At 43.7% G+C, this 19322-nt stretch overlaps 1 protein-coding gene and 1 long non-coding RNA gene across 17 annotated transcripts in view; one reads left to right on the top strand and one right to left on the bottom strand.

Annotated features, from left to right (window-relative positions):
* The window catches only part of TENM2 (teneurin transmembrane protein 2), a 1486671-nt gene that overhangs the window by 638060 nt on the left and 829289 nt on the right, over window positions 1-19322 (top strand). The window lies entirely within an intron of this gene.
* The window catches only part of LOC128342099 (uncharacterized), a 36150-nt gene that overhangs the window by 4213 nt on the left and 12615 nt on the right, over window positions 1-19322 (bottom strand). For 3 of the 4 annotated variants that reach the window (XR_008314776.1, XR_008314773.1, XR_008314775.1), the window contains one exon: window positions 4777-4966. This is a non-coding gene — a long non-coding RNA (uncharacterized LOC128342099). Of the gene's footprint in view, window positions 1-4776; window positions 4967-16111; window positions 16191-19322 lie in introns of all 4 variants that reach the window. The other variant, XR_008314774.1, reaches the window with a different exon arrangement.

Genomic DNA, 19322 nt, shown 5'->3' with positions numbered 1-19322 from the left:
TCCCCCCTCCCTCCCTCCCACCCTCCCTCCCACCCAGATAAGATTGTTTCCCTCCTGTGCTGCTGCCTGTTGAGTCTTGCATTCTTTGGATTTCTTTGTGGAATTAGGTTCTGGTTTTGGTTTTGCTCCCTGTGTGTGTCTCACCCACTCCCCCAGTCCCTCCCCCTGGTAGTTGTTACCCCCCCCCCCGCCCTGAGACTTTCTGGCTGCCCTTTGGTTTCCTTTTTTTTTAACTTTGTGTATAGATTCTTTTGATTCAAATTTGATTGTTCCCCTGTGTGGCCCTCTGCTCCCAGCTTCCCCCTCCCTCCCCTCCAGAAACCCACTCCCCCCACTGCCACCTCCTCCTCCTCCACTCCTGCCCTGCCTGCCCCCTCCCACCCAGACTGAGTGTTGTTCCCCATCCTCCCTGGTGCTGCTGCTGCCTGTTGAGTCCTGTCTTAGTTACTTTGGTTTTTTGTGTGAAATCAATTAGCTTCTTTTGGTTCTGGTTTTGCTGTGTGTGTGTGTGTGTGTGTGTGTCCCATTCCTCCCTGCTGGTTGTTGTTGGTTCCTCCCCCCCCCAGACTTTCTGCCCATTGGTCCCAGGTTTTTTTGGGGGGGGGACTTTTTTTCATATTGTTTGGTTTGCTTTGATTGATTCATTGATTGTTCCCCTCTCTGTGTGGCCCTCTGCTCTGCTCCCAGCTTCCCCCCTCCCTCCCCTCCAGAAACCCACTCCCCCCACTGCCACCTCCTCCTCCTCCACTCCTGCCCTGCCTGCCCCCTCCCACCCAGATTCATCCCCCTTTACGCATACTAATCCCCCCAAAACACACCCTGCCCTCTGGTCTCTCCCCCTCTTGCCCCCCAACTCCCTGCTACATACCCCAGACCCCCTGAAACACACTCCACCTCCCAAACACCCTCTGGTCTCTCCCCCTCTTGCCCCCCTGACTCCCCGCTACATACCCCAGACCCCCTGAAACACACTCCACCTCCCAAACACCCTCTGGTCTCTCCCCCTCTTTCCCCCCTGACTCCCCGCTACATACCCCAGACCCCCTGAAACACACTCCACCTCCCAAACACCCTCTGTTGGTCTCTCCCCCTCTTGCCCCCCTGACTCCCTGCTACATACCCCAGACACCCTGAAACACACTCCACCTCCCAAACACCCTCTGTTGGTCTCTCCCCCTCTTGCCCCCCTGACTCCCCGCTACATACCCCAGACCCCCTGAAACACACTCCACCTCCCAAACACCCTCTGTTGGTCTCTCCCCCTCTTTCCCCCCTGACTCCCCGCAACATACCCCAGACCCCCTGAAACACACTCCACCTCCCAAACACCCTCTGGTCTCTCCCCCTCTTTCCCCCCTGACTCCCCACAACATACCCCAGACCCCCTGAAACACACTCATTGGAAATCTCATTAGCTATCATAGAATCTACACTCAGAACACCTCAGAAAAACAACAGAACCATCACTCCTATCTCTACGGGGATTGCTGGGAGGGACTGAGGGCATTTTTGCCATGGCCCCGGACCCACTTTGGGGGTGCTGCCACCCCACAGAGGTGGGTCGGGGGCAGCCCTAAACCCCCATTCTAGCCAATGGAAAAAAATTTTCTTCAAAAATTCACCAATAATACTAGGAGCCACCAATTGCCTTGGGATTTTTGGGGTGGAGGACACCCATGGGTGGCTACCACCCACCCCAGCTTTTTTGCCCCTAAGGGCTCCACATTGTGAGTTATGGGCAAAAATTAATTTTTTTAAAAAAAATTGTAAAAAATCAGAGGAAGGTCCAATCGACTTGAAATTTGGGTGGCAGGTAGAACACAATGTCCCCTTCAAAACCAGCCACTTTTTGTGATCCGAACCAGTTCGGTTCGGATCCGAACCGGTTCGAAACCGGACCGGACCAGGGGGGTGGTCCGCCAAAACCAAAACCGAACCACCCCGGTCCGGTCCGGACCCGGTTCAGACCCGAACCGAACCGGGAGAACCGGTTTTATGCACAACCCTACTCACTAGATTTCCGGGTGCAGCATCAGCCAAGGTGGGGTGGGTGGGGAGGTGGGGTTGCCCTGGTTCATTGGGAGACCATCCCCCTCACCAGATGCACTATCTGCCTTTCTGACCAGTTTGAGTGCCTGCATGCAGTGACTGGATTGCGAGACAAAGTTGGTATTCTGTTGCTATACCGCCCACACTGCTGTCTAACATTCTCCCTACCAGAGCTACTTGAGGTGGTCTCAGATGTAGCATTGAGGACCCCATGGCTGTTAGTCTTGGGGGACTTTAATGACTATGCTGAGATCATCTTGTCTGGTGCAACTCAGGACTTCATGTCCTCCATAATGACCATGGGCTTGTCTCAACTGGTTTCTGGTCCCACACATGTGGCAGGCCATACACTTGACTTGGTCTTTGGGTCAATGGTGGACAGTGGTGTTCCATGGATAGTCCAGGAGGCCTCAATCCCATTGTCATTGACGGATCACTATCTAGTGAAGACTGAACAGAGGGTGGACCAACACCCTCTGCAGGGGTGGGGGAGCAGTTAGGATGGTCCACCCTCAGAGGCTTATGGATCCTAATTGATTCCTGACATCCCTGGGGGAGTTTCCTGTTGAGAGAGTGGACAATCCTGTTGATGCCTTGGTCTCCCTTTGGTATGAGGAGATGGGTCAGGTAGTTGACACAGTCACGCCTAGTTGACATTGTCCTCTCCTGACCCACCGAGCCCAAACAACTCCCTGGTATACAGGTGAGTTGTGGACAATGAAGCCGTCTAGTAGACGGCTTCATTGAACGAATGAACACAGGCTAGAGCCCATATTAGGGCCTACTCTACGGCAGTGATGACGGCGAATAAATACTACTTTTCCGCCACCATCACGTCAGCTCAATGTCATCCAGTGGAGCTTTCCCGACTGGTTTTGAGGCCTCCTACGTGAGTACCCCAAAGACCATCAAACAGAACCCTCAGCAGCCTGCTGTGACCAATTTGCATTACATTTTGCAGATAAAATCGCTCTTATCTGTTCGGACTTGGATGTTAAGATTTTTGTGGCACCAGAACTGGATGTTGACAATGCACCGTCTGGTCTTTATATATTGGTTGGTTTTCAGGCTGTGTTGCCTGAAGGGGTGGACAAACTGCTTCGAAGGTTGAGGCCTACCACATGTGCCCTCGACTGTTGCCATTCATGATTGGTGAAAGTTTCTAGGGAGGGACTGGGTCCCTTGGTGGTAGGGGTGGTGAATGCCTCTCTAGAGCAAGGGGTGGTCCCCCCCTTGCTTGGAGGAGGCAGTCATTAGGCCCCTCCTTAAAAAGCCATCATCGGGCCCAGATGACTTAAATAAACATTTGACCAGTTTCAAACCTCCCCTTAAGAACATAAGAACAGCCCTGCTGAATCAGGCCCACGGCCCACCTAGTCCAGCATCCTGTTTCACAGAGTGGCCCACCAGATGCCTCTGGAAGCCTACAGGCAGGAGTTGAGAACATTTCCTCCCTCCTGCTGTTACTCCTTACAACTGGTACTAAGAGGCATCCTGCCTTTGAGGCTGGAGGTGACCTATAACCCTCCAACAAGTAGCCGATGATAGACTTCTACTCCCTGAAGTTATCCAAACCACTCTTAAAACCATCCAGGTTGTTGGTTGTCACCACATCTTGTGGCAGAGAATTCCACAAGTTGATTATGTGTTGTGTAAAAAGTACTTCCGTTTGTTGGACCTAAATTTCCTGATAATCAACTTCAAAGGATGACCCCTGGTTCTAGAGGGGGAAGAATTTCTCTCTATTCACTTTCCCCTTACCATGCTCCACACTCCACAGACCTCTCCACACTTCACAGACCTCTATCATGTCTCCCCGCAGTCATCTTTTTTCTAAACTAAATAGCCCCAGGTGTTGTAGCCTTGCCTCATAAGGAAGGTGCTCTAGGCCCCTGATCATCTTGGTTGTCCTCTTCTGCACATTTTCCAATTCTACTATGTCCTTCTTTAGTTGTGGTGACCAGAATTGTATGCAGTACTCCAGGTGTGCAGAAGCCATGCTGGTTCTCTCCCAACGAGGCATGTTTTTCTATGTGTTTTACAATTTTATCCTCGAGGATGCTTTCCATCAATGTGCCTGGAACAGACGTTAAGCTAACTGGCCTGTAATTTCTTGGATCACCCCTGGATCCCTTTTTGAAAATAGGTGTTACATTTGCTACTTTCCAGTCCTCCAGTACAGAGCCTGATTGCAGGGATAAGTTATATATTTTAGCAAGGAGGTCGGCAATTTCACATTTGAGTTCTTTGAGGACTCTTGGATGGATGCCATCCGGCCCTGGTGGTTTGCTAGTTTTCAGTTTTTCCAGACAGTTTAGAACTCTTGTCACTGCTATCTGACTCAGTTCTTTAGCCTCCATCCCCAAAAAACCTTGTTCAGGAACAGGTATATGCTCAGTATTTTCTGCCATGAAGACGGACGCTAAGAACTTATTTAGCTTCTCTGCAACCTCCATATCCTCCTTAATAATCCCTTTCACTCCCTCATCCTCTAGTGGTCCAACTGCCTCCCTGGCAGGTTTCCTGCTTCTGATGTATTTAAAGAAGTTTTTGTTATTCCCCTTTATGCTTTTAGCTAAACATTCCTACAAACTCTTTTTTCGCCTCCCTTATTTTCACCTTGCATTTATTTTGCCAGTTTGTGTTCCTTTCTGTTCTCTTCATTTGGACAGGCCTTCCAGTTTCAAAAGGAAGTCTTCTTTCCTTTTATGGCTTCCTTGAAATTACCTGTTAGCCATGCTGGCATCCTCCTGGACTTCTTCTCCTCAAGGCATCCTTCTTGGGCAAGGTGTTGGAGAGCATTGTGGTGTCTCAGCTATGGGCAGTCCTGGATGAATCTGATTACTTAGATCCTTTCCAGTCTGGCTTCCGACCTGGACATGGGATGGAAACTGCCTTGGTTGCCCTGGTGGATGACCTACGTGAGAAGATAGACAGAGGGAGTGTGACTCTGTTGATCCTCCTGGACCTCTCAGTGGCTTTCGATACCATTGACCATGGTATCCTTCTGGGACGTCTCTCCAGATTGGGTCTTGGGGGCACAATTTTATGATGGATCCACTCCTACCTGGGGAGTCATACTCAGAAAGTGGTGTATGGGAATGCCTCCTCCACCCCGTGGCCTTTGATCTGTGGGCTGCCACAGGGATCTATCCTGCCCCCCATGATGTTTAACATTTACATGAATCCCCTGGGATGTGTGGATGTGGGCTGCGGTGCCATCAGTATGATGACACCCAGATCCACCTATCTTTTAAGTCAGCAGACACCAGGGAGGCAGTGGGTGCTCTGAACCATGGCTTGAAGGCTGTTCTGGACTGGATGGGGGAAACCATTTTAATCCAGATAAGATGGAAGTCTTCCAGACTAGATTCAAGGTGCTCGTCTTGACCTTTAAAGCTCTACATGGCTTGGGGCCGGGGTAGCTGTCAGACTTCATTCGCACATATGAACCTGCAAGGGCCCTCCACTCATCATCTAAGGCCCTGCTCATGGCCCCGCCACTAATAGAGATCCGGTTGGTGGGGACTAGAGAGACAAGGCCTTTTCGGTTGTGTTCCCTGAGCTTTGGAACACCCTCCCTGAGGAGCTTCCATGCTCCCTCCTTCAGTGTTTTAAAAACAACAACTAAAAACACATTTTTTTAAAGAGGCTTTTTAATGCTCCATCTTTGGTTATATCCTGTAGGTTCTTTGGTTTTTAATTTTTATAATTCTCAATTTTTAGCTTTTAAAATAACTTTTAATTTGAAATTTAATACTGATTGTGTTTTAACGTGACTTTTAACTTATTTAATTTAGTAAATTGACTTTTAACTTGTTTATTTAATTTTATTTTATTACTTTTATTGTATATTGTATCTATTTTATTGTTGTGAGCTGCCATGAGCAGTAGTGTGCTGGAGGGGCAGGGTATAAATATTTTAAATAAATAAATAAATAAATAAATAAATTTGCACTATTTTCCTAATAGTGAGGTCGTATGTTTTTAAGTTAAGTAGATTGTTGGCTGCAATTAATAGATTCTTAAAAGGGCCTTTTTCAAAGTTGTTTGCCACAACTCCATGAATGGTATTGCTCTGTCAGTTGTTTTCTGTGCAAGTCACCCTTGGAACAACATAAATAGAACAAGATTCAATTTGCTGAAGATTGTTGAGTACTGAAAAGGATGATTTCTATTGTTTTGCATTCTTCATTTCAGAAGCATAGAAGATGAGCGCAGTTTAAAAGTGGTAACAGTTAATGCAGCATAGAAGTGATGCGTGAAATGTGACATCTCTTTAACACTTAGAGAAAACACTTCCCTCCACTGAGTGCTTTTAAATGCAAAATATTGACACATTCTTATTATATCATACAAAAGGCTTTGTTCAGAGAGATAATTTTATAGAATGGGTAGCATCATGTGATCTTATTCATATTTATGAAATATGATAACATAGAAAAAAGGTGTACTGGAATACAGCAACTATCTTTATATACCGTTTTCATTTCAGCTTCAAAATGTTTTTCATTTCACACATCAGACACTAATTAGCAAATATCTAATTAGTGTTAGAAGATTAATCGCTCATGGGAGTTGTTGAGGCTTGAGCTTTCGTGCATACAGAAATAGTGCCACTTTAGGTGCATTGGTTAAGGTACAGTAACTTTAAATGGTACAACTTTCATTTTCCTGTGAAATGCTGTAAATTACAATTTTAAAACTTAACAAAATAAAGATCAAGTAATTGCGAAAATCAGAAATGCTTATAAAGAGAAAATAATTTTTAAAAATCTAAGATGGGAAAGTTGAACGCTTTTCAGGTTGCATTATTTGGGTGGTGTACATGATACCAAGGAGTGCTGAAAGCAAACTTCCTATGGTTAAGATTCCATATGGTTAAGATACCGTGCACCATGGCCAGGTTCCAAAGAACTGCACAACTAGTTCTCCGTGCCAAAGACATTTTGAACGTGTCTGCTTTCAATATTGTAGGACAATCTGCTTTTGAAATTTAGGGGATCTTCAAGAGCTGTTTGTGATAAGCAATGTGGATCTGCTGTTCCAAGACAAAGTTTTTTTAAAAAAAAATCACAGTAGACATGCCTAAGTAGCTCCTTGGAACACAGTCCATGACTGGGAAGCAAGTTCAACAAATGCAGTCATCAGTATCTTTGATTCTGGAACCTGCCTGCACCTTCTTCAGGTTTCAAGCACAGCAGTAAAAACTCAGGGGGAAGTCGTCTCTTGTTTTGGGGTAGAAAACACAGAGGATTCAGGGGAGGCTTAAGGCTTTCTCTCAGATCCTATAATGGGCTTTGGAGGCACCCCCAGAAACAGTGAAATATCTCTAAGGCATAAGAAGAACTTCTGAAGCTCAATACAAAGCCAAGCATAAGACCCTATCCTTCTACCAAGCTCGAAAAACCTCCTATAGAAAAAACTCAGTCTTCTGCAATTTCCGCATGTCCCTATTGGGAAATTGTATCTGACAGCCTCCATTAATGAATGGCATGTGCTGGATTTTAGACACCTGTTCTTGGAATAAGTTCAGGAGAATTTACACAGAAGTAAATGTGCCATTTTATGTCAAGTTGCACCAAGTGGAGAAATAAAGTGAAATTGTTTGAAGCCAGAAGCCATGTGAAATTTTTGAAGCCAGTATTCAAAGCTAGGTCATATTCTTTAGATTAATAGAAGTCATTTTAAGCATCTTAAATCTATTGCAAACCTCAAATGGTTTAATAAATATTGAAGATAGTTCCTACTAATGCCTTCAAATTCTTATTGACATTCTTTATTGAAAACAAAGGAGATTGTGGGGGGAGCGACAGAATTATTTGTGCTTGTTTTCAGCAGAAATAAAATGTTCAAGGGTAAACAAGTAGGTCAGGCCTGAAACATAGTGGAATATTGAAGCTTGATAAAACAATGCTCAATCTGTTGTTACACAGATTGCAAAGGGTGGAGTTTTTCTTACTGGCAAGCATTATACATATAAGTTATTAGGTGTCAAGTGTTTTTACCTTGACCTGAATTCAGATTCAGTGGTTCTGATTTGCACTTCTCCTCAATGAATATCTAAACAAAGAAACAAGCTGCACTTTGATCATAGTTTCAGTACCAGAAAATGTATATAGATCCTAACTGTTCCTTGTACAAATTACATAGAAGCTGAGAGGGATTTGCAAAAACGTTCTTTGTGAACGGATGTTCTTCAGAAATCTTAGACTTCTTTTCATACATCTGCCTTGGTATTTGCATTGCTTTTAAGCTCACCTTATTTGTGTCAGAGCAAAAGATGCTATGACAGGAACATTTCCTCTCTAATGGTGAGTACCTATGGAAAGGCACCCTTCACTGTGGAAACAGGATCAGCTGGCTTTCGATATTTCTTAGCACGGTGTCTTTCTTCTCTTCCTCAAAGAGTGAGCTAATCTCTCTGTCAGTGTGAGTGTCCTAATTTAGAACTCAACACCCTAAGGCAATGCTTTTGCCCCTTTCTTGTAATTGACATCTCAATGAGAATGCAAGAGCATTCTCGCCCACCCCCAGTACTGCTCCACACAGTTGTCATTAAGGATTAAGGATGTTTAGTATTCTCTAAATGTTATGAACAACAAAGAAAAGTGCAAGCAAGTTTGCTTATCTAGAATTAAAGCCTCATTTATTTTATGCTATGTTATATCATGCATTAACCCAAGCCTTTGCATGGTTTCATATTCCATAATATTAAACTTTAAAGTAGATTATGTAAATATTTAGATGTATACAAATATATTTATATTCACACACAAAGGGAGGGAGGAGGGAGGGAGAGAGAGAAAGAGAGAGAGACTCTTTAGCCGCAATAAATGGGTTTAAACACACTTAACTCCCTGTCGAACTGTAGTCCATGGTTGGTTGCCATCCTAACTAATGCTGTGTGCATGATCCAAAGGATGCACAGCCTCCACTTTCAGTTCTGAAGCACAGGTGTTGGCGTGGTGCAGAGTGATTTTTACCGATCTTCCCTTCCCTCTGAAGCACTCTGTGCAATGTCCTTGAGGGCTGTGCAGAAACATTTTTTCCCATTGCACAGAGTACTTCCGGAGGAAGGGAAGATTGGCAAAAATCATTCCCCCACACAAGCAAGCATCCATGCTTCAGAAACAGGAGCTGAGCAGGTTCAACGGCATAGCTGCAATGTTAGAATGTCAGCCCATGAGAAGTGTATTCTACCAGTATCATAACAAGATCATAATTGAATTGTCAGAAGGCTATTTTCCCCCCACTTGTTTGCCACCCAAAGAAATGATATGTCTATTTTTCAAAACTTTTATATCTTTATTTTTGTTATAATTATTAACCTTTAATTCTATTGTTTATTATTACTGATAATTTCAAAACTCTTAATACATTACAGATAGACAGACAGACAGACAGATAGATATTATCATCTATTGGCACCTGAAAAGATCCTATGTTGACTATAGAAAATATTTGGACTTTGATACTGGCAAACTTCCTGGGGTAGAAACATTTTAGGTTAGAAGTCACCACTGAAAATACCTCCCTAGATGACTTTGCATTTAAAAGATAATGTGTGACCAATATTGTTAAGGATACCGCTGATCAGGCTGAATGCTTCTGGTGGGCCATAGGCCAAAAGGCAGTTTGTAAGATTTCATGGCCCAGGCAGGCCATAACGGATAATAGGCTTTGTAGTCAAGCAGCTTGAAGGGCGCCCAGAAATCATGTAAAAAATAGAGATGCCTATGGGGTGAATTATTTTGCCTGATTTTTGCAAAAAGCAAAGAACCTTCACTGACTTGGAATTATCCTATAATACACTGTCCTTACGTGCTCCAGGATTTAATATATGTCAAGCAGATCTTTGAACTGTAAATGTGATTGTGTTTCAGATTTCCAAACATAATCTTACATCATGCCGTTGAAATTGCCTATGTGGCTAAATGTCTTACTCACAAGTCTCACATTTCTGAAACACGTCCCTGTACATGACCGGTTGGCCTAATTTCTACACAATCATTTGATTTAAAGATGCATGACTGACATCATGATGGCAAAGTTACATTAAGGCATTGTGTTAAGCTGTATACATCCCATGATTATTTAATAACAAATGTGACATATTTGAAGCAATGGGGGAAGAACTGCCTTGTTAATTTGGATTTCACATTCATGCATTTTGGAAAAAAGGCAACAAACTAACAAACATTGAATTATTCATAATTGTCTTTGAATGGTTTGGGATTATCCTATAGAGCATTTTACATTGTTCATGCCCTTGAGAATTTTTATTTATTCCTAGACTAAATATATATATATAACTGATCTCCAATATGAGTACCATTTTGTGAAGAATTACTTTTACAGTTATCTGTTTTTAGGTTATTTGCAGAGGGCTACATCATGTTTTACTGTGCCCAAGCATATGCTTGTCCTAAGGTACTAAATTTCACTGATATATATATATATATTTGTTGCTGTCTTTATTGGCAAGAACTGTACTACGAAAAGGATTTTAAAAATTCAGTGACTGGTCAAATAAAATAAAAATAAATAAAAAATTGTGATACTGGTTGTTCGCAACTTGTTCATTTTTTAAAAAATTCATGTAATAAAATTCATGTAAGCAGTGATCTCTTTCAGTAAATTGTTGGTGCTTTCGGAGCATTAGTGTGTGTGTGTGTGTGTGTGTGTGTGTGTGTGTGTGTACGTAGAACAATTTCAGGTATTTTTCTGAGTGCAAAAAATAGAAGCCAGTGAGAGTCACATCCATGAGGAATTCACAGACGTTAACACTGCATTGCAACAGGGAGATTTGCCAGAAATTGCCTGTTTTAGGCCAATGATGCAAAACTAGACATCTGTTAAATTAATAATCTACCTAACATTTTTGCCTTTCAAATGCATTAGAAACAATGAAATCTTTTTAGCTGACAAAACAATCTGTCTCTGTTTTTCTGTTTTTATAATGGGTTACTTAAGGAACACAGCATATCACTGACTTCAATGCACTTATACTCATTTTTTCCCTACTATTAATGAGTATCTCAGGGCTTCATTTGATATCACTAATAGACTAGAGACTGAAACTAAGGGCCAGTTCAGAAATACAGTTAAAGCAACAGAGTTTTTAACTGTAATACAACTGAACTTGGAAACCTTCTGTTAACAGTCTAAAGTTAACTTCATTTTGCCCAACAAATTCCAGTTGGGTTCACCACCAAAAACTGCAGTTATTTATTTTTCTTTATCATATTTTTACACCACCTGATATGTAAATCTCTAGGCAGTGCACAAATTTAATATTTAAAAACACAAGTTAAAACACAATAAAAACAATATTAAAAAAATTATTAAAATTATTAAAATACTAATTAAAAGCTTGCAAGAACAGGAAAGTCTTGAAGGCTTTCCTGAAAACAAACAGAAAAGGAGATGCTCTTATTTCAGCAGGGACCATCTTCCAAAGCTCCCTGCCAAAGTGTTACATCCAGTTATGTTGCTGGAGTGTTACACCTAAAGGCAGACTTGTCCCTAACCACAGTTAAGCTCCCATTTCCAAACTCCAGTCATAGAGACGGCGGTGCAGACCCACCCAAGGATGCAGCGGCTCCATACTTTTAGCACTTCTCACTGACAGCCACTTGGAAAACAAGCCCTGCACCTCTAGTCAGCCATGCAGCTATGGAGTTGTCAAGCTACAGGGACACCAACACGCCTCATCCCAGACTGGCCATCCTGTCAAGCTGCTTAGCTGCTCAGGGTGAGCAGTCATTGGTGTTCACAGGCACAAACACACCAAGTGGAAGCACAAGTAGGGGGACAAGAAGGGGAAGCCAAGAGGCAGACCCAAGCAGGGGAGCTGCAGTACCCAAGTTCTATTGTTCACAAAAAAGGGTGGGGAAGGGGGACCCGGGGGGGTTGCTCCCTAAGTCTCACTCATGTTGGGCCCTAATTGAAAATTTATGTTATGATATTTGTGTTGTAGGCTGAACCTCCAGCCCATTAGCCCATGGACCACTCTCTCATGAGAGTGGATGACTAAGGAGAGCAAGGGAAGATGCTGCATGTAGGAAAGCTGCAGGGATGGGTACTCGGACAAGTGCTTTCCTGGTCTCAGTAACCGCCGCCAAGCCACTGTCAAACCCTGAACCCTGCCAACCCATCTACCAATGTGGAGATGTGCACCCCTACATGTGCCCCCCCAATGTGCAATGCAGCCATTGGGATGGGGTGGGGCTGGAAACCTGGGCTCTCTATTCCCAGGAATCTCTGCATCTCTAGATCTACATACGCTGCAATGCCAGCCCTGGCCCAGGAATTTCGAATGCCTGGAATGGTTGGCTCTGCTGCCTGCTACCCACACCATTCTTATGGTTGGTTTTTGTGGGGGTGCTATAGGCTGGGTCTGAAAGGCAGACCCCCAGAAGGGATTCCAGAGGGTGGCCCAGCCCCTTCCCATTTTGGGTGTAGATGCCCACAGAGGCTAGCTCATGAGCAGGACAGATTACTGAGGACAGTCAGCTGAAATCGTTTTTCAAGGAAACCGATGGCTGACCCAGGGTGCAGTGAGCATGAAAGCATGAGAGTATGGGCCACAGGGACATGGGATGGACAGCTCATGAGATGGACCATCAGAGTAGAGAGGAAAGTATTGCCTGGAAACAGCAGAACTGATTCAAGAGGGCAATGCTTTTTTGGGGTGTGGTGCCACTTGGGGGAGGCAGTGGTGCCGTGGCTGGCAGAAGCAGAGCTGGCATCATGGGGCATTTGCGAGGCCGAGCAGCAGCGAAGGGCTCAGCAGCGAGCAGCAGCATTGCGAGGCCGAGCAGCAGCGAGGGGCTCACATCTCCCTCTATTCCAGTTAGGCTAACGGCGGTCAGTTGTATGTCTGCGGTGTAAATTGGAGTTTGTAATTTTAACTCCTGTTACTGTTAACTTCTGTTAATGTGTACATGTGAACCAGACCTAAATCTAGAAAACATGCAAGTACTGTTGTGAGCGGTTCGTCTAGCCCAGGAGGTGGTCGTGTTAAACCTGTTTCAGATAAAGTTGCATTCCTTTAATGAATCTAGAGGTGTGCATGGAACCTGGTATGGCGGATCAGTTCAAATTCAAACAGAATTTGAACTGAACCACTGGTCCATGAGCCAGTTCGGTCGAATCAGCCAGCAGTCTGGTCTGTTCAGTCAAACCAGGTTGAATCAGTTTGACCCAGTTCGAGGGCTATGCTTGTAAAGGGGAATCAGGTGAGGATTCCCATTTACAAGCAAAGGCGTGAGGGAATACTTTAAAAGTTTTCTAAAGGTAGCTAGAGGAGATGAGGAGAGTGCACCCTACTGACTTTGGCAGCAGCAGTGTGGCAGCAACTCCTCTAAACCCCACCAATGCTCCCTCTGAGCAGTGTGGGCTGGTGGCAGCCCATGCTGCTGTGGCGGGAGTACCAATGGGGTTTAGAAGACCCACCACTGTAACCACTCTGCTTCCATGGACAGCAAGGTGCACTCTCATCGCACGCACGCCCTCAGCCACCCTTAGGACACTTTAAAAGGATTTCCCCACGCCTTTGCTTGTAGATAGGAATCCTCACTCAATTCCCTTTACAAGCATAGCCCTCGAACTGGGTCAAACCAGTGCATATCGGTCCGGGCCCATCCGGGCCGAGTCCAGTCCAACCTCTTACAGGCTGCCTTTTTTTGCGGCCGGTCCAGTCCAGATCCGAACCTGTTGAACTGGGCTGATTCATGTTGAACCTGGTTCGATTTGAGCCAGTTCTTCACACCCCTAAATCAATCAGATTCACAGTTTGGTGGTGCTCATAGATCCAGCTTTTACATAAGAGGCCTCCATGGGACAGAACAACTTTTACCAGCTACGTTTGGTGAATCAGTAGCAACCTCTATAGGATAGGGATAGCTTGGCCGTGGTTAGCTGTGCTCTAGTAACCTCCAGATTAGGCTATTGTAATGTGCTGTGTTTGAAGGCTGCTCAGAACCTCAGTTCTAAATACAGCTTTTAGACTACTCACTTCAGGTTGTTGGTGGAAATAGATCTACAGTGCTAAATCAGTTCCCCTGGCTCCTAAACTCAATGTTGGCTGCTGGTGCTAACAAAATAACCCCATGGTTTATTGGTACTTATTGATAAAATAAATAAGTATAAATAACCCCATGGCTTATTGATAACCCCATGACCTGGATACTTGAAAGATTGCCTGCTCCAATATGAGGATGTCCATGCAATCAGGTCATAATTGGGGAAATAGGGAGAGGGCCTTCTTGGTGATGGTGCATGGCTTCTGGAATGCTGTCCCCAAGTAGGCTTGTTTGGAACTTACCTTCATGTATTTTTGGCATCAGGCAAAGCTTTTAAAAAAATTTCCTAGGTTTTTAATTTCTGATGACAAGTATTTGACTAGATTATCTTTTATTTTGTTTTTTGTTGTTTGATTATTGTTCTACTGTTGCTTTAGATTCCGCTGCTTGTTGATATGAGTGCCACCCCAAAATGCTTAAATTGAAAGGAGATTAGTACATTTATAAAATAAATAAGTTTGTGTTAGAATTCAGTCTAAGAATCTGTTTTCACTAGCACAACTTAATCCTGGGGCACTTGAATTAATACACATACTGGCTCTGAGCATGTGCAGAATGAGTTCCCCACTCACAAATGGAGTGATAAACAGCCTTCATATACTAAGATTTAGGGAGAAGGACTTTCAGATTGCTGGATGCAATTTCTCCAGAGTGTGTGACAATGTATCTTTTTAAAAACTTAAGCACTGTGGCTACTGGATACACATTGTCTGGTTCCTTTTATTTTGAAATAAATGCAATAGAACTTTGCAGAGGGAGGGGCACATCCCTTTTTGAATAGATTTTCTCAATCTGTATTACACACTTTTTGATGAAAATTCTTCAACTCTCATTTTTCCTTTCCCCTTCAATAGAAGATAGACAATGAGAAAAGGATAAAGAAAGATAAATATTCCTTTGTTCAATGGCATATACTAGTACTAGCTCTGCATTTATCTTCACTAACAATAGAGAGAAATTAGCTTCTTTTTTAGTTTAATCTCTGATCAATCAATTCTCTTGATTCTACAGGGGAAAAATGTAATAAATGAAACAGAAATGCGAGCGCATGCGATGGTTAAAGTTTTTACAGAAGACTTGCCTTGTCCTACTTGTCATCTTGTTCAATGTTGCTTTTATTGTTTAGACAAATTTAAAACTTACTAAAATGGTTGGTTTGGTGATTACATTTAGAAATTATTGTGGTAATTACTGAGCTGAAATCCTAGCTGAAAAACCATACATTACATAATACTATAAGCAAGATGTACAACAGTGTTATCTCAACTGTATCCTTTCTTCAGTTTTAACGTTTTAGTCTGCATTTCTTTCTACCCTTTTAGTCCTTCATTTTCTGTGTATGCAGGGAAAAAAATGGGTGGAAGAAGGGTGGAATCGTAGCACATAAGAAGCATGTGTGAATGTGAGATAGCCTGCTGTGGGAATAGCCTGTAGGTTTCTAGGCTGGTAAAGATTGCAAGAGCTCAGGATATGACACACTTCACCTCTGGGGAGACAAGAAAAGTGTCACCCACACCACTGCAACCCTTCAGGGAGCATCCCCTACTTGCTCATTCACAGAGCTGCTTCAGTTTTCATCTCAAAGCAAGAAGAGCCCTATATAAAATCCATGCAATAAATCACTGCATTTCATTAGTTATTAATAGAAAAATTTCAAGTACCCCACTAGGCATTTCTGAGCTTGTGTCAGAAGCATACAACACTTGAACACTGAGAAGATATTCGCTCATAAACATACATAGCGATAGCAGTGCTTATATTTCTTCTTCGATATTTACTATATACATCAAGTCCTAAACATTCATATCACTCAGTGGCATAGCTAACTCACCCCACATATACAACCACAATTAAACCAATGGTGTCTGTCTATTCAATATGTTTGTTTGGGGAGGTACAAATTAGTCCATCAAATTGTTGCCAATTTTATGCTCAACTAAAAGAAGGTCAATGTTTTGAGAACTGCCACTCACCTCCCAGTTTTTGAAAAGTTGTCACAAATCCACAGCCAAATAGTTTTCTTTTCCCATGTAAGATCTGTTAGTGAAAGCACTGAAAAGTAAAATATCTGATAATTACTTGTAACTCTCACGTGTGTGAATTGCCTCACCCCATCATAAAATTGTGTGTTTAGGTGTGTGGGGTTATTATGTGGTAACATAGCTTAGTTATTTTCGGTTATCTACCACTTCTTTACATCATCTGGGACACTAGGAGGTTGTGCACACGACCTCCCTGGGGAGGGTGATGGCCTGCAGGGAAGTCATGAGCTCGTCTGCCTTCCCTGACAGACATCACATGAGCAGCAGTGCGGCGGAGGGAGATGCTGTGAGTGGGAGGACTTCCCCCCTCCCACATACCAGGATGCTCCAGGGCATCAGCGCAGTGGATGCTCTTCTTAGAGCAGCCACTGCACTCAATGCAGCCGCTCCTTCTCTCCGGCTCACTGCCAGAAATGGAGACACACCGAGGGGGAAGCCGTTTAAGCTGGTAGCGATTGCTCAGACAATCGCCAGCCGAGGTTAAGCAAACCAAGGTTAAAGTTTGCTTAACCTTGGCTGAACATCAAGTTTTAAAGTGAGGCTTGGTGCAACCGCACTCCCAGCACTTCACACACATAGCCTAACCCCGGCTGGGCCACCCTTGCCTGGGTTATGCTGTGTGTGTGTGAATACTCCTTTAGGAGTTTTTCTGATGTGTTTAATTAAGAAGTACTTGCCACAGCTGAATCCTTGTTTGCACAAGCAGTGTGTAATGGGTTTATATCATAATGTGTGTTAGCCACATTAGCCCGCCCTCTATGTTTGCAGTGAATTGTGAACTTCATACACCCTGTATTTTGACCATAGGTTTCTTATCATGTGTGTGTGTGTATACACACACACACACACACACACACACACACGTATTAAAATATTTATATCCCACCTTTCAGTTTAAAAGAACCCCTCCCACAAGGCTGTTCACAACAATATCAATTAAAATAACAGGTCGGTTCAAATGTCACATGGAACCGTAGCTAAAGCTTGGTTCCATATGACATCTCCAAGCCTCAGGAACCACATACTTCCCTATTCCCTGCCTGCACATGAAGAAGTATACTACTGAATGTAGTTAGAAACCAGCTAAAACCAGTTGAGATGTCCAAATTGATTAAATGCATCATTTATCAACATTTTTCCAGCAGCCTTAGGAATTCTCGCCCCCCTTTTGTCTAGATGTATTAACAAGCCTGAAACTTCATTTTGTAATTATTGTGCAAAGAAATCTACGATGCAGAAACTGTTGCCTGTATTCACAAACCTTCCTGGTGAAGTGCCAGGCAGGTGGCTAACTCTCACAATGTATCCATCACTGCTTGTATCAAACTTTGCACTAGAGCTTTATAAACAGAGTGGGTATCACAGGCCATGTGTCTATCTGTGTATTATGTATTAAGAAATCCATTGATACAGTAGGCAGTAGGCTTCCTATTTAAATAAACCAGTATTTGGATAATACAGCTGTATGAGAGACCCATTTGTAGTTCTCATATTTTAAAAATTGTGACTCGTGAGGAAGTGGACAAACTGCTTTGGACTGTGCATCTTACAACCTGTTCTCTTGACCCTTGTCCAACTTTGCTTACCTAATCTAGTAATTATAATATCAGATAGGGTCTTGTAAATATTATGAATGCTTCTCAAAAGGAGCGCAGGATAACTCCTTGTCTTAAGGAGGCTATTATTAGACCACTTTTGAAGAAACCCACATTGGATCCCTCAGAGTTAACTAATTACAGACCTGTCTCCAGTCTTCCATGGTTGGGCAAGGTGATTGAGCATGTGGTGGCCTCTCAGCTCCAGGCAGTTTTGGATGATGCAGATTATCTAGATCCATTTCAAACTGGCTCCCATGTGAGCTATGGGGTTGCCATGGTCGGCCTGATGGATGATCTCCAACTGGCTTTTAGAGCTTTCGATACCATGACCATCTGAGGGAGGTGGGATTGGGTGGCACTGTTATACAGTGGTTCTGTTCCTATCTCTCTGGTAGATTCCAGATGGTGTCACTTGGAGACCGTTATTTTGCAAAGCGAGAACTAAAGTGTGGAGTTCAACAAGGCTCCATACTGCTTCTAGTGCTCTTTAACATCTACATGAAACTACTTGGAGTTCAGGAGGTTTGGTGCTGGGTGTTATCAATATGTTGAAGACACCCAGATCTATTTCGCTCTCCAGGAGATGAGAGCTGGTCTTGTGGTAGCAAGCATGACTTGTCCCCTTAGCTAAGCAGGGTCCACCCTGCTTGCATATGAATGGGAGACTAGAAAGAGTCTCTGTAAGCACTAGTCTCTGTAAGCACTGTAAGATATTACCCTCAGGGGATGGAGCCACCGCTCTGGGAAAAGCAGAAGGTTTTAAGTTCCCTGTCTGGCTTCTCCAAGATAGGGCTGAGAGAGATTCCTGCCTGCAACCTTGGAGAAACTGCTGCCAGTCTGTGAAGACACTACTGAGCTAGATAGACCAGTGGTCTGACTCGGTTTATGGAAGCTTCCTATGTTCCTATGTCCCATGTCAACCTTATCAGGAAATGGCATATCTTCTCTAAATGCCTGCTTGGGGTCAGTAATGGGCTGGATAAGGGATAACAAACTGAAGTTGAATCCCAATAAGACAGGAGGTACTGATCGTGGGGGTCGGGATAGGCCAAGAGATAGTTTAGATGTGCCTGTTCTGGATGGGGTTGTACTTCCTCTGAAAGATGAGGTACATTGCTTGGGAGTGTTCCTGGACCAAAAGCTCTCCTGATTTCTCAGGTTGAAGCAGTTTCCAGGAGCGCTTTTTATCAGCTTTGGCTGATATGACAGCTATGTCCTTTTCTGGAAATAAATGACCTTAAAATAGTGGTACATATGCTGGTAGGATTGAATACTGTAATGCGTTCTACGTGGGGCTTCCTTTGTACATAGTCCGGAAACTACAACTGGTACAGAATGCGGCAGCCAGATTGGTCTCTGGGACAACTCGAAGGGACCACGTAACACTCATTTTGAGGGAGCTGCACTTGCTGCTCGTATGTTTCCAGGTGAAATACAAAGTGCTGACTATTACCTATAAAGCCCTTAACAGCTTGAGCAGGGGCGTAGCTATAATAGGGCAAGGGGAGACAGTTGTCTAGGGGCCAACTGCCTTGGCCACCCCC

Source organism: Hemicordylus capensis, chromosome 2 (assembly GCF_027244095.1).
Source record: "Hemicordylus capensis ecotype Gifberg chromosome 2, rHemCap1.1.pri, whole genome shotgun sequence".
NCBI lineage: Eukaryota > Metazoa > Chordata > Lepidosauria > Squamata > Cordylidae > Hemicordylus > Hemicordylus capensis.
This window is presented reverse-complemented; position numbering and strand designations above follow the sequence as displayed.